We start from the raw sequence: 23,008 nt of genomic DNA, 5'->3' as shown, positions 1-23,008 counted from the left end.
GGTTAGAGCGCGGAAAGGTTTCAGGACCGATGCAGAGCTGGATAAACACTGAAGCTTCAGTGTCCGTGACATGGCAACAAGGAAGGCACAGGATGATGTTTAGAATTAAATACATTTAATATTACTGATGAGGTTTGAGTTTATGGAAAGTTTGAAACAAGATAATAAATGCTTTCTTTCTGACACATATTTGTCAGGAATACTCTGCCTTTGACACACTACTCGACCAACAACAAATGTGATGGAGTTGAGGTGATTTCCAGCGTACACGAGGGGTTAAAGGGTTTGTGGCACTGGACATACAGCCCTTCTTCTGCTACTGAGAGACAGTTACTATGTGCTATATCTCCACAGATCCTTGTCAGATACGCAACAACAAAGACATTTGAACAGACATCCAATACTACTGTTTGCCTGGTGAAAACAGTCAATGAAGAAATATTAGATTTAATAGATGCAAACTAAGCATAAAATGTGAGAAACAAGAAGACAAACATGTTAATTACATTACCGTCTCTGATGCACGAAACAACAGACAATTAAACAGTCGTCTGCTTTTCTAGACAACAAGTTACAGCCTGCTCGAATAAGCCCGAGGCCACAGAGCATGTTTATTCTTTTCCTTTATTTTCAGAGAGTTCATTTCCATCTATTAGCAAGGCTAACAACCATGCACTCCCTCTGCCATCAATTCCCCGTCCAAACCGCAGCTTGACACCCCATTTCTCCCAATTTTGCCCCTCCTTAGACACAATAAGAAAATCTTGCCCCGGGCATCTTTCTTACAGGGGGGAGAGAGGGAGGAAAACATGAATTTTTTAAAGGCAAATAAAACAGCAAAAAAATACAATTAGCAGCAGGAAAGAGAATTCATCACTTTTACTGCACAGCGATGCTGGCAGTGCTAGAAAATGAATTCTATTTTTACCAGAAGCAGAGAGAGAAAAAAAGAGTGAGATGGCGAGCGGGAAACACTAATGAAGTAAAGCGAGTTTGCGAGCAGTGGCGGCTACAAATGTGGTCGTTCCTGAAATGTGGCGCTGTGTTGATAAGGCCGCCTCTCGCCGGCACACTGCTAACATCATGTGTGACAACTAATTATAACTCATGAATATTGTAAATAAGTGTGTCAGGGGAGTAATGGTTGTTTGAATAAGAGCTGTCTGCCACTTGTAACGACCCCGATGAATGGGGACCTGAAGAATGTGAGCGGGGTCTTACAAAGTAGGAAAATATGACAAATATTTCACAGTTTCTTCAACACACTGTTGAGAACTACTGTAAGAATCTGGGGGCGCTGGTAGCCTAGCGGTAAGTGCGCGTGCCCCCATCTTCACAGACATGAGTCCTTTAGAAAGTGGGCAACCAGGGCTCGAATTCGACCTGTGGCTCCTTTTTCCTGAATGTTGATCCCACTCTCTCTCTCTCCCAAGACTCCGACTCTACCCACTCTCTATCTCTAAAATAAAAGCATAAAAGCCCAAACATAAATCTTTAAAAAAAAGACACAAATATGTTAGCCTATGTTAACAGATAATCTGTTTTTAATAGATTGATTGATTGATTGATTGATAAGACTTTATTGTCGGACAAAGTCGGGAATTTGTCTCGCATCACTGAAGCTCCATTTTCAACATCAAAGTTAAAGACGAGATACAAAGATAAATTACAAACGTTTGCTTGGAGGGCTTCAGTCTGACCTTATGGTGGGACCCTGTATCTCTGGTTTAATGGTAAGATTCCCTGCTCAGGGCCTGGTTAGAGTCAGAGACAATGCTGTTAGCCAGCCTTAACATGTTTTTTTAATCAACACTATGTCTTTAAGCGTTTCAGTAAAAGGTATTTAAGGACAGTCTGAAACCTCGACTGTCTGCTCCCTTCAATGTATCCTCACCACAAAGCACTTTATACGAACACACTGCTGATTCTTTCTGTGCGATTCCACTTTTCATTCACACTGCCTTGTTCTCCCTTACATACCTAATCCACTATTTTAAGCAACGACCCACTCCTAACACTTTGAACGCACACACTCATATGGACAATTTTGGCTCAAATCAGTGACCAGGTGGTGCAGAGGGGGAACTCTCACCCTCCAACGCATTAACACAGGAGCTAACACCACTAGAAGTCTTCACAGGTGGAGAACCAGGATTACATCATGTGCTTCTATAACCCACCTGTCAAACAGGCTGCTGATATTGAATTAGATGACATCATATTGTGGTTAGTCCTCATTGTATTTCCACCATTATTCAAATTAGACAAGAAAAAAAGAGACAGAATGCAGACGTTAAAACTTTTACTCTATGTTGCCATTTACCTTCAGGCAACTTAGACACATGAAGTCTCAGCTCAATCGCTTCTGACTTTGCACAAGGTTGTTGTGCAACGTTTAGAAATAATATATTGTTTAAATTGCTCCTATTTTGCTTCTTTATTATCTTTTCTTCCTCTTAAAAACACTGTCAGGACAATCCTGTCTTACATCAATCCAACATTGTCAAAAGAAATGACATCAGCCCAACGTAATGATCTGACCTTAACTCAAATTTGTGAAGTGATCATGATTTGACATTGGCCAAACACCGAGATCTGATCTCATCAGACTTCATACTAACATTTGGGAATAATCGTGATTTGACGTTGGCCCAATGTCAGGATATGACCTAATTTAACTTTGAGAAATAAATAATAAATTGACATCTGCCAAACATCAGGATTCTGACCTCAATCAAATGTTGGGAAGTAGTAATGATTCAACACCAGCCCAATGTTGTGATCTGACCTCATTCCAATGTTGGGAAATGGTTGTGATTTGACGCCATCCCAACATCGGGATGACATCATGAGAACTGATCGCATGTTAAGCCCTTCAGAAAAGGCCTTTGGCTAACAGTGAAGTTAACGCAGAATCACCTTTTGACATAAATCTTGAAAATCTGATGTTCTTGGAGAAAACTGTCGTTGTAGCTTTTTTTGGAACGTGATTTGGGAGTTAAATAATTGAAGTCATTGAGAGTGTTTCCAGTAGAGAAAAACTGGACCTTCAATACACAGAACCATTCGAAATCTATAACTCAAATTTGAACTGAAACAGCAGAAGATTGCAACCTACCTCTTTGTTTCCCAATTGAATACTTTGCTGGATTAGTGGACCAGAGATAAGCTTTAAGTATTATATGATTTTCATGAGATTTTCACCTTTACATGGTGAAGTGCTAGTTCATCGAAAGTGTGCAAGGAAAAAAAAAGAATGAATGCATAAAAATGTATATAATTACAGAAAGAATATAGGGTCACGGTCATATAAACAAAGATATCAGGTTTCCAAAGCCACATACAAAACCACAGATGCATGAAACATGACTTTCACCAACGCTTTGTCTCGCAGCTCATTGTCTCCAAACACAGATATATGGACACACCCACATCCTCTCTTTTGTGTTTCATTATCACACACACACACACACACACACACACACACACACAGAACACACCAGAAGCTCCTTTACTCATACCTCTCCTTGTCAAACACCCACTCTGACACACTAAACCGGTGCTGCACGAGGTCCCTAACCTACACCCTCATCAGCACACACACAGACATGGAGGAGAGCAGTCTGAGGGGGTGGTCGCACTGTTGTTGTGTGTCTATACTCGAGCAAAAAAACACAATATTTAAAAGTTATGACTAAATGTTTGCATGGTTGAGAGATGCGGAAAGCAGCAGACAGACAGCGGCAGGAGGAACGAACAGCAAACAGCAGATGTTCATCGAGCCGTGAACGCGAAGCTACAAACACTCCTGACAACTCCAACACTTTCAGCCAGTCTCCAGGTGTGAAAGGCAGCTTTAGTTTATCAGTCATTATACTTGTGTTTCTGTATGTACAAAGACTTCAGTATGCTGTTTTCCAAGCCCGCAGCATTGTAACAGAAGAGAACAAATACATCTAAAAACAACCTGAAATCTAACAACCCTGTTAATACAACTATACTAATCAATCACAGCCCACGGATGAGAATAAGAAATGGAGGTGAAAGAGCTGCAAACATTTAGCGACAGTCAATCAAGTTTGAACTAAAGAGTCTGGTTCGGCAAATATGCCTCACTGCCCTTTTAAAACAGATTCAATTTCACACTAAGGATGTCTTTAGCCCGATTGTGTTTGCAGCTTATAATTAGGTACTGACAAAGCCAGCTATGCACTTAAGCATATCCTTAACACCGAATACTGAAGACAACAAGGTTGCATTAAATGCACGGAGAGAAATCTTTGTTTTTCTTATGATAATGACTGGATATTTACTCATAATGACACGTCATGATAAAGTTCTTGGATGGCTAGGCACTTGTGTTTCAAACATTTGGTACTGTTTTGGCATCACTATTAAGTTGGGACTTTTAGGCACTTGTACCTGAACAAATATATCAGAGTGTTTATGCACCATAAATGATTTCAAAATAAACTTCTTTGTCATGGTAAGTTGGGGTTAAAAGCAGCCCATGCAGAGTTATAGGGAGACACTGAGAGCCCCTGGTGGACAGGTGTGAAATGACACGGTCTTGTCATTTGAAACATAATAGCTGTCCAAATTCAGGGACTTCATCCTTCAAACATTTCTTGGCCAATGATGTCACAGCGGCAGGCCAAAGGCTTCTTCAAATACGGCCGACATACGTGTCCTACCTTTCCTGCACAATGAAGGATCCATTCAGTACATCCTTCATTGTCAGTTATTCTGCCCCAGTTCAAAAGAAGCTAGCGGATGCAGAAAAAAGCAATTCACTTTTAAATAGAAGAATTTGCTTTCAACCCAATCAAATGGTTATTGATAGAGTTTGTTAAAAACAAAGGGGAGCAGCAAAACGTCAAATTACCTAAAGATATGTGACGTTTTGTTAGCTAGTTCTGCTGATGAGGTTGCTAGGAGACAAGAGTGATGCTTACCGTGGTAACAAAGGCAGGAGCAGTTAATGATGCAAACGGGACATCCTTCTTGGACGAGACTGTCTCATTTCAGTTCAGCCTGAGCCGTCTACACAGGCTACCAAGACCTTCGAAGGATGCTACCCTTCAATTTGGACACCTCTTATAGCTCCTGTGGGGAACTTTTGGCTTGCATAGATTTTGGTTACCCAAAAATCTGCAGTGTGCAGTAACTCACTTTGTGTGACACCTACCCTGCAGCAGAGGTTAGAAGCACAAGAAGTGACTTCATAGAACCTATCAAACTTGTCTCTCACGGTCTCGTTTGCTTTTGTAGGTCATTAAGAGGCATAAATATTTTATGCCAGTTGTTTCATAACCAGCACTCCTCAAAGAGCCTTTAAAATTTTAGTGCTTGACTTCTTTTTTTTTTTTTTTTTACTTGGGTGTTACAAAAAGTTTTCACAGTGCTGAAAAAGAAGTTTCAATATGCAGAGATACTAAAAAAGTTATTAAATTCTTACAAGGACATGCTGTTCTCCATGGTTAATGTGCCAAATTTTGTAATACTGTAAAAACACTACTGTGCTCCTTCAGAGAGACATTCAAGGCTGTGTTCGTCATGATTCATCTGTTGTAAACGGGATGCTTCTGTGAGAGTTGGTATGTAAGGTTAGATTTTAACATTTACAGAAGTTTTCTTAAATTCAAAAGCAGTGTACATTAAGAATAAGAAGCCCCGCTCTCTTGCTCTGATGTTGAAAAACGTTGTATGGTTCCGTTTCCAGCCTGTATGTGGTCGCCCACTCACCCTGTTACTTCCTCCCACTCCCTGTAATCCACATTAGGGAGGCTGACAGGTGAAGGCAGACAGTCTCTCCATGACCAACCAACCAGCACAGAGGATTACTCCTTCTCTTCCTCCAACACTCACTGTACTGTGTGTGCACCCACACACGGACAAGAGAGAGACGCAGGTAACACACAGCAATGTGCACACTAACATGAAGTACACAGTGTTTAAATAAGGATCATTATTTTCAGCTTTTTAATTTGAAGGACATTCATCGAAGGTTTGAAAGTAAAACCAAAGAAAAAAAGAGTGACATCTGATTAATAGAATAACTTACATTTCAGCATAAACAGCTCTGTAGTTTAGTTCATTATGCTAAAACACTGGAGGACGCTCGTTCATCATGAGCAGCTCCGTGTTGACTCTGACACGCTGAATGGACGGGTGGTCAACGGGATCTTTTAAGCTATGTGTGGCCAGTCGTTGTCTGTACATTTTCAAGCGTGTCAGACTTCATTGGTCGTCTTATCAGTGGCCTTTTGGACAATTCATCCATAAGAATTGGTGTGGAGAGTAGAATCAGAAAGTGTGAACGAGCTGATTGGCTTGTTGCAGCTGTGGATCAGTGACTACACCCGTTTGGTGGATTTCTTTTTTTTTTTGGGCACTCCCCTCTTCCTTAACCCAAAAGGCTACAACCTAACAACACTAAGGCAAAGTACAACTAAACTTTGTAATGGCAGTATTTTCATTTCATAATCAAATATTTTAATTTCTCACCGTGAGCACTAAATCGGATATTAACAAAATGAACGTTCGGTTAAAAACGGGGTAAAATCAAGATGGTCCATTCAAGGCTTCCTTTCAAACATTTTTCAACCGGCTGAGATTTGTTTGTTTGTTCATTTGTCCGTTTGATAATTGAAAAGGTGGCTGGGAATCTTTGGGTGTCTCACGGTTCGATTAAATTTCCATTCTTGTTGTCATGATTTGAATGAGAATTAATTTTTGATTCAAAATGATTCATTGCTCCATGGATTCAAAGTCTATTTTTGAATGAGTACATACTTCAGGATCTACTTCACTCATCTGTGAGAATGGCTGAATTTGGCATTCTACTGAGTTAAAGAGCTAGCCTTAGCACTTAGCAGGGAGTGACTGATTAGACAAAAAAGAAAATCGATCTTAAATCTCAGAAGATAAGAATCTCTTTTTTTCCAAACTCTAATTATAGCAGTGATCCTACAAAATCATTTTTCGTGCAGCAGTGGGTGAGATCACATCTACACAAAGATGTTATATCAACTCATTTATTTGTCATTCCTAAATCATAAATACAACACTTTATTGGCTGTGTTTTGTGGACGAGAAATCTCACAGACGTATGACAGATTACAACCAAGCCATCTATCTGTCTCTTGCAGCACACTGTTACGCAAACTTTCCAGCACAGGAGGATATAAATCCACAAGAACACAAATTGTAAGAACCCAAAACAATACATGGTTTAATGTATAAATACAGGCATCGCTGCACAGACATTCAGTATGCCATAACAGATAGCTCTTCTTTCTCAGGAGGCTTAGACATCGCTTTAAAGCAGGCCAGCCGAGCTGCAGCACCGAACACTGTGACAAGTGGCCTCCTCTTGCTCTCAGCTCTCAGGCTCACAGATTATCCCTCCATTCGGACAAAGGCCGCATCAATAATTAAATCTGTGGCCCATTTGCAGCATTGGAATTAATGAAGAGTGTGAATGAAATCAGCCGTGAGTCATCAAACTCAGGGCAGGAGAGAGGAGCTTGATACAGTGCGATATGAATATGTGAGAGGGTCAGCTTATTGTCCGTCCTGCAGCCTTTCACATTATTCCATCCTCTTTCATCCATGAATCCATGCGTCCGTTAGAAATGTGAGGACTGTAGCTGTATGTCACATGCATAATGTAGATAATCATCAAAGATATATCTGGAATAAACCCCTCTTCCGTGAACACCACCCGCACCCGCATGAGAAAAGGTCAGTGCGACTTCAGCAAAACCGAAGCCTCTTCTCTTGGAGGAATTCCATGTGACAAAAAACACCTAAAACAACACATTGATTTATTTTCTTTCTGTGTTTTGGGACATTCCTGACTGTCCCTGTTGATGAAGGAGTTTGCAGAAGACATTTCCTGTTTAAAGGAGCACACGGTGACCCCTCAGGTCAGCTCTGTTCTCCTGACCTTGATCCAGCGCAGGGAGACGTCGCACGCTGGGACCAAACAACAGCAAACAGTCATAGCAGCTGCATGGTAACTGTCCTCCAATGGTCCTGCTTCAGCCGCTCATACTTCATGTTGCTGTCAGGTGTCAGTGCAATGGTTTGAACAGACTGTCCCTGAGCTTTGATGTTTAGCTCATGTTTTAATAAAAAGGTTAAACTGAGGGATAATCTTAACACTTTTCATTCAATATTGAAATATATTTTTGTGATATCAACACACATTCTATTCTCCTGATATTTAGACTTTATTCCCATAATACTAAGACTTTATTCTCATGAGACTTTATCTAGAAATCTCAGAATTTTTTCTTAAAGGCAGACCCAATTCAAAAACAACAACTTTAAATTACTGCTATATAACAATTATTTAAATTTGAGGCTGTAACTTGGGGTCATTTTAAAAGTTAACCATTTCAAAGGTTACTGTTTTTTATGATTTAAAGTCTTTTGAATTCCATTCAAACTTTTGACTGGGTTTTTTTTAAAGCTAAAACAAGCTGGGGTTCATGGGTTTTGTATGATTTTTGACTACCCAGCATATCAAGCTGATAAATAAAACATTTAAAATGATATAAATGAAGGTGGTGGCTTACGATCATTTCATTTTTCTTTACAATTTTCTTTCCAAAATTAAAGGAAGGAAAGGATATTGTTTGGAGAAGATTTAAAATGCTGATACAGAATGGGAAAAAAAATACTGATGAATCGAGTAGTAAATGAAAAGTGGTACTTTTTCATTCCAGCAATATAAAAGATTGCTATATCAGCCAAGAACTGGTGAAATTGCCAAACTAAAATCTACACAGAAATTACTGGGTAAGAGCAACAAAAGGAAAAGTAACTTATTGCTTTGACATCTGCTTTTCTAACACCGATTACATTGTAAGACCGCAGTGCAGTTTTGCTAGAGTACTGCTGTCAGCCTTTTTCCCCCAGCCCTGCATCTGTTAAAGAGGTCTTTAGCTCTGAGGAGGCAGACCATCATGTCGCACAGCAGGGCGGCCACCTGGGGGCTGCTCATCATCAGCTGTCTGTGGGAGCCAGAGACCACAGCTCGACTCCAACAACCCCAAAACACAAACACCACGACAAGGACAAATCCCAGGACAAAACTCCTGTCTCAAAACTTCTAAGAAGTTCTCCGCCAGAAAACTAACAACAAACAAAAAGTCAAAGTCTCCCAGTCGGAAAATAAGGACACAGCAACAACAACAAAAAAAAGAGGTGACTTCAAGAGAAAGGAAGTTTTGCTCTGATCCCAGCTCGGGGATAATGGCTGTTGAAATTGGCTTTAACCACCTTTATTTTTTGGAAAGAACAAAATCACAAAGAGCACACTTGCCCCTTTCCATAACCCCATTTCCCCCATGAATTTCCAAAAAGGGCAAATCAATCAAGAGGGAAACCTGACGGTGCTCTGCTAGATGGAACACTTCAGTTCAGCTGCAGCACAGGATCACACTGAGCCAGGGTGAGTTTGCAGCATAAAGACAATAAAGTCAGGAGTCAGGCTTTCTTTGTGACTGTCCCGTCCTCTTCCACCAGCAGGTCTTGCCTTGACAATTACACAGGTAAGAATGGGAATCAGCAGGGGCCAGACTCCTCAATATAAAACATTTTGCATTGGGGCGTAGGGGGCCTAGTAGTTGGTGCGATCAACCCATGTACGTAGGCTGTGGCCCTCCGGTCGGTCAACCCAGGTTCAAGTCCGGGCTGTTGCTCCTTTCCCTCATGTCGTTCCCCACTATCATTCTCTCTCTGATTTCCAACTCTATACGCTTTCCTATCACTAAAATAAAGGCACAAAAAGCCCTAAAATAAACCTATAAAAAAACATTTTGCATTGTGCTGAGGTTGATGGTAACATATGTAGCCTATGCAATATTTTTCCTGTTTTCAACTGCTATTTTTTTCCCTGAATAAAAAACGACAACTGTTATCTTTTGAGAAAAGTTATTATAGTCAAACTGCAGTTCGGAAAAAATAAAACTGTATGATATTCTAAATAGTCAAATCCAGAAATTCAAGCATGTGTGGATTACCAAAACAAACTGGTATTTCAAACAATTCAACTTTAAGTTAAGCAGAAACTTCTGCAACTGACAGTAAATTACTGTAAAATAGAAATGATCTTCTGACTTCTGCTGACCTCACCAATAACATGCACTATCTATCAGACTTACAAAGCAACTGTTTCCATCAGTCCAGCATCTATGTATATTGCAACACATATTTTCAAGATTTCCTTCCACAACACCCATTTAGGTGAATGAGTAGCTTTGTCTTGGCATGCCCAACAACAATCATCTACAGCACTTGATTAAATTGATGCAATACTTTTTTAAGTAAAGTCTGCATGTTGACGTACGATGTGATTGTTCTGTACAAAGAGCGACTTCTGCATGCACAGAGAAAGAAATATTAAATGTAGGAATAAACCCCGGAGCAAAGAAAATGTTCTCCTGGAGAGAGGCAGATTGTGATTTATTGACGTATTTTTGCAGTTGTTGGGATTTAAAGAATGCAAAATGGCAGATGAGTGATATGAAAATAAGTGAGAGTGGGGATGGCGGAGCAGCGGTTTAAGGCAGATGGATGGATGGAGAGAGATAGGAGGAGATCCAGACAGTAATATGGTGTTTACATTCCACCTCCATGTTGCTCCAGTCTTATCTGAGCACGGATTATCTGATGGACTGACAAAGACCTTTCCCTCCCCCTCCTCCTCCTGCTCCCCTCACACTGATTAGCAGAGGAGGAACAAACAAATCATATTTACTCCTGTTGGTGTTATTAAAAAAGCTTTTAGGTGTAAGTGTGCCTTTGAGATCCATTTGTCAAAACTTTGCTTAATGTGAGGTCAGCTTGTTTTTTTACATCAAATTCTCTTTCACACTCGATAATTGCCGAAGGGTTCAGAGATTGGTAGTCAACAGACCGATGGGTGACATCACAGCCGCCACGTTAACTTCATACGTTTATTCAGTGTATGCATCATCCTCAGCAAATCTTTCAGGACTGTACAGGATAGCCACAAACTAGCTAGCTTGCTAGCTCCTTAAATGTCTTATGAAACACAGTTTTCTTTTTTGCTACATGTGAACTATTCAAGGCATTCTCAGTAGACCATCGTTGCTTTTTTAATGAAACACATGCCTCATCTTAGTAGGAATTATTATTCAAACAAAACAGGAGTTAGCATTTTAGCAGCATTACACCAAAGCAGCACATTTTAGGCCTTTTTCTTTTTACAGAAGTCATGTTCTCTTGAACAAGATGAAGGCATGGACAGACAGCTGAAATTGGATATTCATCTGAGGCAGTGTGTTTAATGTTCTGTGGACATTTTATGACCTTATTTTATTACCATAAAGCTTTGTCATTGCTGAATTCAGTCCGACCAAGTGATGCTAACCCAGGTTAACTACAGTTTCTGTTCTCTCTGAGTGAGTGACAAAAGATTCAGAGCCAACGTCAAACTTGCAGGGATTGTGCATGTTTATTACTAAAAAAGAATTGCTGTACATCCTTTATATCTATTCTGTTAGCTTTTTTAAAACCCTATACTCATCTTCATCAAGTCCTTTTCTGCTCTTTACTTTACAATGCATGCTGTTCTTTTGAGCAGAGTACAAAAGGCATAAATTCTCCCTCTGCAAAAATGTCAGAAAAGAGCAAGAGATTCTTATATATTCTATTCACTCTTATACTCTCACCTACTGCACACCTTTTCTTTTCCTGATTTCCTTCCCCTAAGTCCTCCAGCTCTTTCTATGCTGGTGCTTTAACTCGGTAACAAGTGAGGTCAGAACATGCATGACCCCGTACCGGCTGAGCGGCTGACACCTAGAGTTACATTCTTCACCATATTTCCTCATAAGGTTAAGGCCGGTATCTTTGAAGCCTTGACCTCTTCAAATATCTGCACATCTGTGAGTGGAAAAATGGGAAGAAAAAGAGCAAGACGGAATTCCGAGAGAGGAGCAACCATCAGTGTTGCAGTAGTTATATGAATGCATGTGTATGTGTGAGTAACTTTGTTTGTTACGCCATTTCTTTGCATGACTGAAGAAAAAAAAAAAAAACAGCATCAGACACAATTTGAAGAGGCCAACGCTGACTTCTGTGACTCACAAAAAAAAAAAGGAAAGGGAAAAAAAGCAGCTAGAGACAAACACATGAAGTACAATTCAGTACCTTCAAGGTTTCGCACAAACATGTTAGCAGGAGACGAATCAATATTCTATCTCCGGTTAGTAGGCTACGTTGGAAAATGTGGAAAAAAGAAAAAAAACGGGCTCTGCTTGTGTTATTTTCTTTACTTTTGAAACTACAAAAGAAGGTGAGAGAAAATGAGAAAGGAAAAAGAAAGTCAAAGATGAGGTATGCATTTATTTCCATCTCTGTCTTGAAAGTCTGCCCATCAAAGGTTGCTGTCTTTATTTTTCAACTAATCAGGATTCGCTCACAGCCCATATGCATCTCAAAATAATAAGAAAAACAAACAATCAGACGGTGTTTTTGTCTGTTTGATTTTTAGATTCAAGTTGGGGCTTCTTGTGCCTTTATTGGAGAGACGGGACAGAGTCAGAAACCAAGGAGAGAGAGGGGCATGACATGTGGCAAAGGGGCCACAGGTTGGACCCCAACCCGTGCCATCGGCTTTACACATGTAGTGCAAACGAACCCCTAGGCCACCGGCGCCCCATAAGGTGTTTTCACACATCAACCTGAAATTGTTCTCAAATTCCTCAGGTTGAGCTCAATGTGTGAACGCAAACAGACAATTTATTTCACCCAGATTTTTCCAGCAGCTCATATTCAGGAACATTTGCTTCAAGCCGGCTGACGGGGGTGACGACATTTGTATCACTCGACTGGTGTGATTGTCGTGCATGTAATGATGCTGCTTCATACTCTTGTGCTTGCAAGTATGTTCCTCACTGTGAATACCTCTATTACAAGTAGCATTGATTTAAAGGCACAAACTGTCTTTATAACGTTGGACTCTGACGCATCACCTGCCATTTCTGCGTCGCCCTTTTTACGTCACATCGTGCCTCATGAGACCGCAAGTTTCCAACAGGCACCTCAGGAAGATTTCAACGGCATCCTGTCCTGAAATGTTCTCAAACTTTGCAGCAGTGCATGTGTGAAAAGGCTAGGGGAACAGATACAGAGCTCCTGCTGCAGCTCTCCTCTTCCACCCATTGAGCACTTGAGCTTCACTGAACCTCAGATTTTCTTTTTTTTAACCACTCTCCCACTCCTCTGCTTTATCCCCCACCACACATACACACAAACACACACTCCTCCCACCATCTTCCTCCTGCTGCTGTGATTGCGGCAGAGATCAGACGGACCGGCACAACAGAGAGAGAGAGAGAGAGAGAGAGAGAGAGAGAGAGAGAGAGAGGAGAGAGAGAGAGAGAGAGCTGTGTCAGTGGGAGCCCTGCTAGGACAGAGCATGTGGGTGGATGCAGTCAGACCCACCACCAGCACTAATACCAGCTCTACTTGGCACAAAAAAGACACACAGAGAGAAGCTGAGTTAAAAAATGAAAAGAGAAGGAGGATATAGAGACGCCGAAACTCTGAGGATGTGCAGCAGCTTCTGAGTCTGGGCTCTGGCAGAGTAGGAGGACTGAACAGTCCCTCTGTGAGGTAGCTGGGTTGGTAATTGTGTGTGTTTGTGTGTCAAGTACAGTATGAGGATAAAACACAGAGTACTTTGTCTTTAAACACATTGTATTATCTTGTGAGGAAAACAAAGACGCCATTGATTCAGCTTTATCTTAAAATGTTCAGACTGACCCATTCACTTGTTGACAAATTGGAAGGAAAAGTGTGAACACTCAACTCTAGTGGTTATTGAACCTAGTGTGGCGTCTCGATGGATCTGAACAACAGAAATCAATCAGAGACTTCACTGTTTGGCTAACTTGTGCATTTGTATACAACCCATCAAGTCATCTGAGTGAACATGATTGTGTGTTTGTTTTAATGAAAGTCGCTGCTATCTGAAATCTGAGCTATAGTTAGGAACAATCTTATCATAACTGATACAAGTTAGAAATATTACATCACAGATTGGACCATTAAAGCACATAGCTTTAACGGGCAAAAACAGGTTATAAACGTTTACAGCCTGTTCCTTTTCTGTTCCTACTCTTTTTAACATCTACATTTTGTGGTATAATGATTGTACATTGTTTTTTTTTCAGGCAGTAGAGGAAAGTTCCTATTACATATTCATTGAAACCCTCCACCTACTTTGGCAAAGTCTGCGTTTTCCTGCTTACAGAAACAAGAAAAGGAGGCACAGTGTGTGAGAAACATTGCCTCTGATGGCTCCAACACGTCCTGTGAGGGTACCGCACACTGGGGAACTATTTCTTATGACTCCTCAGAGGCTAACTAGAGGAAGGGTCCAGAGAGAGAAAGAAACTCGGGAGCTGGAGCAGACTGAGAGCTTGTCACCTCCCTCACACACACACACTCTCTCTCTCATATTCACTCCTCTTCTCTTTCTCATTTGTCTTCATCTCTTCAGCTCTGTGAGGTATTTTCACTGTTGTTCTATTGGTTTTGCATTGGTCTCTCGCTCTTTTTTCCCCTCCTGTAATCTTCTCTGTCTTTCATTCTCGGGCTCCTGCCTACCTCTTTATCCCCGGCTCTCCTTGTCTGTCTCCTCCACCTCCCTCTCAGTCCCTTTCTCTGCTGATTGCCTACGCATTCATTCCTCCACGCTTGCCTGCTCACTAATGGCCGTAGCAGGTGTTCTCCCAGGTGCGTGAACAGAACAGTCTTGGCCGAGCCTTTGAAAGCCATGGAATCAGCACCTAGGTGGCCCTGTACCCCCCTCTGGCATGGTGCAACATCTAAAACCTCGACCACAAAGACTGCAAAGCTGGCAAATACACGCTTAACTGCCTTGACAGACACATGGTCATGCATTTATTCACAGACGTTACATCAGGCCCTTCATCTCAACTTCTTGCACCAAGGCAGATCAGATTTTGTACGGTGGCCAAAAAAGGGCAAACTCTGTGCAACAACAGGCCTCATAAACAATTAAAAAAAAAAGTTTTTTAAATGAAGTACAACAAAGGAAACACAATGCACATTTAAAAACATTAGAAAAAGTAAAATCAATACATTAAAACCACACAAGTGATAAATGCATGATGCAAAATAAAAAACACATTAATCAAAAAAAACAAAACAGGAAATTGTGTATGTATGGTCACCACGGCAGGATAGGAGTGCTCAGGAGTTGTAGGAGGCGATAAGTGGAAGAAGAAAGTGGTTGGATGTATTTTAAAGATAATCATGTTTCACAAATAACTGCATATTTCTGTGTTTGAGTTTTGAGCTTTGTATTTGCATTGTTTCTTTAAAAACACACAAAATGTGCAGCAAAAACAAAAAGAAAAACCTGCTCACCTATAAAGACATTGACCCAAAATCCTGTTTCACTTGTCGCCCCCTGCAGGCCTGGAGCTGATCATTTGATCACAAGGGTTTTTCACTTTCAGTTGTCTTCTGGGATTGTGTGTGTTTATGTCATTGTTGAATGTTTGCTGTTATTGCATATCTGTCAGCTTTTGACAGTTGTTTTTTTACTTTCATCACTTTCCTGTTGTATTTGTTTTGGATCTGTGAATGCGTTGTTGAACTGCTGTTTCTGAATCCAAACCTTTTTTTTATCTACTGTTGTAGCACATTTGCCCTTGTTGGCCACCGTAGTTTTGTCTTCAGGCCAAGTGGTTTGCGGCTGGATTTATCACTTGGTGCTGTCATAGGCTGCCGGTTGGATGACACACAAACAACAACCCACACAACAACGGCACCACATAGCCTTACACCGAAGGTAAAAGTGGATACTAAAAGGGGGTAGGGATGGTGATGAGGATGGGGACAGCGGTGTGTGGTTTCAGGCCATTTAAATGCTTCCATTGGAAAGCTGAAGCCAGCCAGTTCCAACAGATGAATGGGTAAGCAGAGAACGCAACTTTGTGATTAGACGGTGAGCAGGCCACCCTCTTTGGTTTGCTTTTCAATCAATCAGCAAGTTGTTTCTGAACAGCGTCAGTTTGAGTTTCACCTGCTCTCAATGGACGACCTTCATTTCAAAGTAGAGCCAGTCATGCTTTGCACTCCACCGGCCCGCTTTCATCTCTACAAGATGACTTTGTGCCTGACCTTACCTGCTACTCTTAACTTTCACACCATCCACTGACACTTCCTTTAAGTAAGGTTGAACTTTGACATTCAAAAAAAGCCCACAGAATGCCAAGCTTTAAAGTTGTTTGTGTTCTTGTAGAAGTAAACCTCTCCATGTTTTGTTACCAAAAACATTTTTTCCCTTTATGTTTCCATGACATGCATTATTGAAAAGGGACAGGAAACAATCACCATTCAGATAATGGGGTCACCATTCGATTCAGAATCTATTTTCAATTCAAAATGACTCTGGATTCATGGATTCAAAGTCTATTTTTGAATTAGTACATACTTCAGGATCTACTGCAGTCATCTGTGAGACTGGCTGACATTTTTGCTGCTCCATTTGGCATTCTACTGAGTGAAAGAGCTAGCCTTAGCACTTAGCAGTGAGTGACCTTTTTTGGAAGTTATAAATCTATTCAAAACCTCAGAAGATAAGAATCACGAGCTTTACATAAATTGTTTTTTTCCCCCACCCCTACTTTATATCATCGATCACTGGGTTGTTTCTAAATGGCTCACATGGGAATCCTGACTGGTCACTTATTTGAGTAAATGAATGATTTGGCTGCAAACTTTGTCAAATAAATACATTCTCTGAAAAGAGTGAGAACCCCAAAACTATTGGTAATTGGTTCAGACCAAACTACGGTACAGTTGTACTTCATTGCGGTTTCACGGTACGGTGTAGTGCTGTAACTTCAGTTAGAAATGATACATTCACCAAGTGATGTCTGCGGTAAACTGTGTTGTTAACGAAAACATACAGAAATATCAAACAGCACGCACATCAAAAAACTAGTACTGGGTGCTGTACAAAAAAAACATCCAAAGATAGAAAAATACTGAGTCTGCACACCAGACACACATCAGGCTTTGACGAGGGCTGGGGGCGTTATGAAATATGCTGGAGGCAGCCGCCTTGCAGATTAATGTGCAGGAAAAACCCTGAGTACTGGTAGCAAAAGAGTAGATTAAATAGAGCCAATACTGCGCTGTGTGGAAAAGTGGCATTTATACATATTCAGAACACTCCCATAGAAGATATGACATCAATTGCACAGCTATAAAGTTATTGTTTAGCATCAGGGCTCTGGCCTCCTGTGTTTTTAAAAGCACTCACTAAAATCTGCACAGAGAAAAAGTTTGTGAACCGGTGATGGTAGAAACTAGAATCAGAGCAGGTGGATGATGGGTGATAGTAATGTTGATTAAAACTCTTGAGAAAATTGGAGACATAAAATGACTCACTGATGTACTTCAGGAAGGTACGCAATGTGTTTTTCCAGGTAAATTTGTGGAGTTCAGTCATTCACAAACAAACAAACAAACAACACTCAGACAGAGAATATCTCAAGGTAAACTGAATCAGCTCCCCTCAGTATTGACTGAAATCTTATCCAACCGTCCATTTCCTGGTCAATAACTTAGAAATGGACCACAAAACCCACATGCAAGTCATTGTTTGACATCATTCATAACCTTGAAGTAAATGGGTGAATGATAAGCTCTGTTATTTACCTTAGACGTAAGTGCCTGTATACAGTGCCTGTAAATTTTTGCTTTCACAGCTGTACTGAACCAAAGAAACAGACAATTGAACAGTTGGTTACACTGATTGGTTACATCAGTACTTTCACATAATGGCACCATGAACCGCTATGTGATTACTTTATGATGTGAGTACTTATGGCGAGTACTTATGGGTGTTGTGGTGCATCTGTTTAGCCTTGAAAAGAAAGAACAAACTCCAGACTGTTGTCACTAGCAGTTTATCCAATAAAAGCTTTGTAAAGTCTATTATGCTTCTCATACACAATTTTTTTTTTTTTTTTGGCAACCAGAGACTGAGAAGAGGTCACAAACGAAAACAAGCTTTTGGACATTTTAGTCTACTTGATTAAGCTTAATGTATCGTTTCCAGTTTATTGAATTGATACAAATAAAACGAACAATTTGATTCCAATGGAAGGTATGACTGGTGCTTTAAGGGGGAATTACATTTTTGTTTTTGTTTTCTGGAAACCAGTCCTGGCCTGTCTACAGATCCAAAGTTGAGCCCTAAAAGGGGGAAAGCTGTTCAGAACAGTTTGTCATCTAAAAACAACAAAACAGTTTTGATCGTTGGACTGCGACTGGACGTAAGATGAGTCATTCTGCAACACTGGGCTTATAAAACTGTTTTATTTCTGTCTTTATTGTATTCTATCCTTTCCTTTAAAAATGTCATACTTGAGAATCTACTTGGGCTGTAATTTAGATATTGGTGCTTTCATGTTTCACAGCAGAGTCATGATTACATGTGTATTTTTCTTAAGAACTGAAAAACTTGAACCAGACTGTTTTTTTGTAACTTCAACCCTCCTCTCTGCAGCCAGTGTAAACAATCACACTCCTTTTTTTATTGTGACATTGGACATGGAGTGCGCTGAGGGAACATTGTTTTGGTCTGAGAGACCGGTGCTAAAGTGCATCATCTACTGGACATCTACTCTGAAAGGCACATCATACAGAGTCAAAAATAAAACATATTTAAGTGCCCTCTGATCTTATTCGCACTTGCCACAACCAGATGAGTTTGAAAATGTGTTTTATGGCATTTTGAGTAAAGAGTTACGATTTAAGGAGAGTTTACAAGGGAGCTTGCACTTTCTAAGAGTAAGTTGAGGCTCAAACAAAGAACTAGTGTGAAAACAGTCTTTGCCTGTGACAGGTGGCGTGGATATACAAGCAACAGGATTCTGAACGCAATGCCTCGGAGAAACGATCCTTTGATGTGGAAGCAGAGGCTTGAACTGGCAAGTGGGAGATTCTGGTTTGTTTTCCATTCAGTTATACAACAAAAGAGAAAGAGAGTATTTTAAGACGCTGCCTTCCTCCGTCTCTTTGGACGGCTTTTTGGTTCACTGGCACATGAGCACAAGGGTACTCGTCTCTGCTTCAACGGGCACTTCGTATAATGTTCTCATTGATTTCAGTCTTGGCATCACGGATGACACCTCCGCATTGGCCCGAGTGAAGTAGGATCTACCTCATTTATCTCTACGGCTCACAATAAGCTGAGGATGTGTGTGTGTAGGAGTTTGTGTATGTGTGTGAAGGAGAATTTGGGGAGTGTTTTTGAGTGTGTGTACGCTCACTGTATGCATGTCATAAGCATGCTAAGATGGCAGATGTCTTTTTGAGGACAAAGAGCTCAACATCACAGAGCTGCACAGAACAACACGAGCGGGGAGAAAACAAATGAAAACCCTCATAAGTCAACTTCTCTCCTCCAAAAAGGCAGACAACTAGGACATGCAGACAAAAGGCGCATTGATATTGGCAGTGACACACGGGTGGCAGCTGTACACATCATGTCATTCAGCGGTGGCTGCTGTGAAAGAGGACTTTGTCAGACAAATCGAGGCTGCTGATGTGCTTTCATCCAGCGGGGGGAAATGTGGTGTTAAGTAAAGCAGGTTGTTGTCCTTGAAATAATCATAAAACTGAGGCTGCAAATTTCACTCTGGGTCTCTACAGATTTGGCAAATTAAAAAATAGTTAAACAAGCCTGTGAACAATAACGGATGATGATGGTTCAATTTGGAATAAATAAAACGCTGTGATTTTTCCTTTTAATCAAAACTAAAAACCTGAATGTGTGAAAACTTCAAGGTGTTTTACTTTGAGGAGTTTTTATTGGTTATGAACCAGTCTCAATTCAATACTAATGCCTCCATTTGACCGACATAAGCAAACAAGACCATCAGTAAGAAGATTGATTTTAATTCGCCAGAAATGTTTTAATTGGTTTCAAAACTATCATTTGGCCAGATTTGAAGCTATCATCGGTAAAAAATTAAGCAGAAGATGATTTTTCCTAAAGAACAACATTAACAAACACAAAGAGCTGAACAAGAAAAGATTAAATAACCTCTATTTTAAATATGTGGGGATATTGATTGGAAAGTGTCTGCGCTGAGGATAATGTGGTTTCCTAGAAACAATAAGTAAAATGCTGCACTCTTCTTTTAAAAAAATGTATATACAAATTATACAGGCAGGTGGGCTAGTGGTTAGTCTATGCGCCCAATGTACAGCGGTCGTGTCCTTGAAACGGATGGCCCTGGTTTGAATCTGACTTTCCCGTCATTCCCCACTCTCTAGCTATTATTTCCAAATAAAAAATCAGAAACCGAAGAAGACAGTTTTCATGCAAAGATCTACCAATGTAATATCATCCATGCTCTTGTGCCTCAGAGGGATTTCTGCAGCAGCCAACTGAAACCAATGTCTGCATGGACAGTGGAAAATCGATCTCAGGGCTTGGGGGTTTGCTTTGGAAAAATGTGCAAGATCACAAAAGAACACAAGATTTGTAGTTAATGAGCTCAAACATGCAAAACCAAAACTATGACCCTTCATTCTCCAACAGCAACAGTGGGAACAAAAGATGTATCACTACTTTTCACTGAATGAGTGTACAAAGTTTGTTAACAGGCTGAACCCTCTTGTGCCCTTCACTGAGTTCAAAGAAACAGTATTGATGATATGAGTATGCTACGCAGTAGCAAAAAAGTTTGTTAAACTACCTGAAGCTGAATTCTGAATCTGTCATACTTTTAAGTGACATTTAGCATTGTAGATGTCACACTGAGACAGACAGAAGAGTCTACAGCATGTTAACATTTTTAAAAGCAGGTTTCGAGCAGAAGAAGATTTCTCAGAGAACGAACAAACATAAAGGGTTGGATGGGCACAGAGATGAAGGCAAAAAAGCAAAAATAGTTAGTAGATACAATACGATACGGTATGGTACGATAGGATATGATAATATACGGTACGATACCGTGAAATGATACAGTATTTTATGATATGATACTTTATGATGCGATACGATTCAAAATGATAAGATAATATACGTTATGGTCCAATACGATATAATACTTTATGACACAAAACAAAAGGGTTTAAAGTGTCTTATAGGATTAACACTCATGTGCCCTTCACTGAGTTAAAGAACTGCATTATAATTGACATGAGCTTGCATTTCAGTAGCAGAAAACTTTGGCAAACTAAGAAGACATGCTACAGTTCAAACATGGAAAGAAGCCCTGAATCTGCTATTTTTCACAAGTGACATAGAGCAGTGTAGATGACACCGTCCCAAGACTCGCAGGCTTGTCATAAGAACGCCTGATGCAACTGTACAGCAACAATGTGCCCCAGAGACAACAACACTACACACCCACAGGCAGAGGAGGACACAGAGAATCCAACTGTCTGACTGCCTACCAACAATCAGCCAATGTATGTATGTATCTGCAACATGGAGGATATTAAACTCTATATGCACATTCATACCTCAGCATGCTCTCTCCTCCAGGAGGACACTGAAACTGTCACGTAAATTGACGTTCTTATCATTAACTTACTAGAACACAACTGTCTTTTGGCCAAACACTGAGCTGAAAATGTGCTTCTAGATTTCTGCCTCTGGTTAACATCACTTCTTAAATAATTAGAAGAAGAAGTTTGTAGTTCAGACATAAGACATCACTTACAGAGACTTCAACTTCACTGTCAGAAAATCGAAGGGGAGATTACAGCCGCCCGTGTTTTATTGACATCTGGTGTTAAAATGGAAGAGGAAAGCCCCACAGCGGTGAGTACTTTCTGCACAAATGTCAATGAAATTACTCGAGAAGGGGCTCAGAAATTTCTGTCTTAACAGGATGCAGTGCCCACACACAGCAACAGCAAACGGGGTTTGTCAATGATTTGAAAGCCACCAAACTCAATGTCGTTTTTGTCGACATTTGTTGAAGAATTTTTTCCACAACATGAAATGGTTACATGCAAATAAGATGAAGTAAGTACAATGAAAATATGCAATTGATAAAGGAAATATTTTGTACACATATAAATGAAGAAAGCTTAAGTAGGCTAAATGAATTTCCTGCAGCAACCTTTTTTCAGTTAGTTGGCAGAATGGACTAAAAGTTGTGTTAAAGGGAAATTCAGAGATATTTACAGAGACATTTTTGTGGTCAGCACAAAGTAAACAGAGGGAAGAACGGCTCACACGCTGCTTTGTCTCATCAACAATTCAGTCTGTGCATCATCAGAACACATGTTGGGTTTAAAAATTCATCAAGGCAGTGATACAAAGTTTAACTGTCTGTGGAGTCTTCTCCTACACACTGTTAGATATCAATGATGAACTGTTCCCAAAGCAGCTAATCAGACGATGTTTACACCCACCCGATTCTTTACCAGGATCTAACACACAGGCTGCAGCTAACACCCACACACACACATGAGCAGCACCACAGACCAAACTATTATTTACCTTTTTCTGACTCCATCCAGAACCTTTAGAAAAGTCAGGCTTACAGACGAGTCAAAAAGGTCCAGCAACACTTGAAGTACGAAGATCAACTTTGTAAACTAATTAGAGCGACGCGTATCGGCTTGTGTTCTTCATCAGACATCGCTCTAATCTGTTAATAAAGTTGATCTTCGTACTTCAAGTGTTGCTGGAGCATTTTGACCTCTTCTAAGACTTTCACTCTGCATGTAACTTGTTAGTTGGTGAAGTTGTGCCAGAAAATCTTCTGCTTCTTCTGAACTTACAGACACACAGGAATGTTGTACTTTAGAAAAATTGAAAACAATCTCAAGTGTGATTCAAATTGAAGATCGTTAAAGATGAGCTGATATTTAGTATAACAGCATTACCTCAAAAGTTGTATTTTTCCTACATTCCTTTACATCTTCACACTACAGCAGACCAGCTCCTTTT

General features: G+C 40.4%; 1 protein-coding gene across 7 annotated transcripts in view; it reads right to left on the bottom strand.

Moving 5' to 3' along the window:
- Nucleotides 1–23,008, bottom strand: part of sema5ba (sema domain, seven thrombospondin repeats (type 1 and type 1-like), transmembrane domain (TM) and short cytoplasmic domain, (semaphorin) 5Ba) — a 184,093-nt gene that overhangs the window by 65,019 nt on the left and 96,066 nt on the right. The window lies entirely within an intron of this gene.

This window comes from Labrus mixtus, chromosome 13 (genome assembly GCF_963584025.1).
Source record: "Labrus mixtus chromosome 13, fLabMix1.1, whole genome shotgun sequence".
NCBI lineage: Eukaryota > Metazoa > Chordata > Actinopteri > Labriformes > Labridae > Labrus > Labrus mixtus.
Note: the sequence above shows the minus strand (reverse complement) of the source record. Positions and strands in the feature narration are given on the sequence as shown.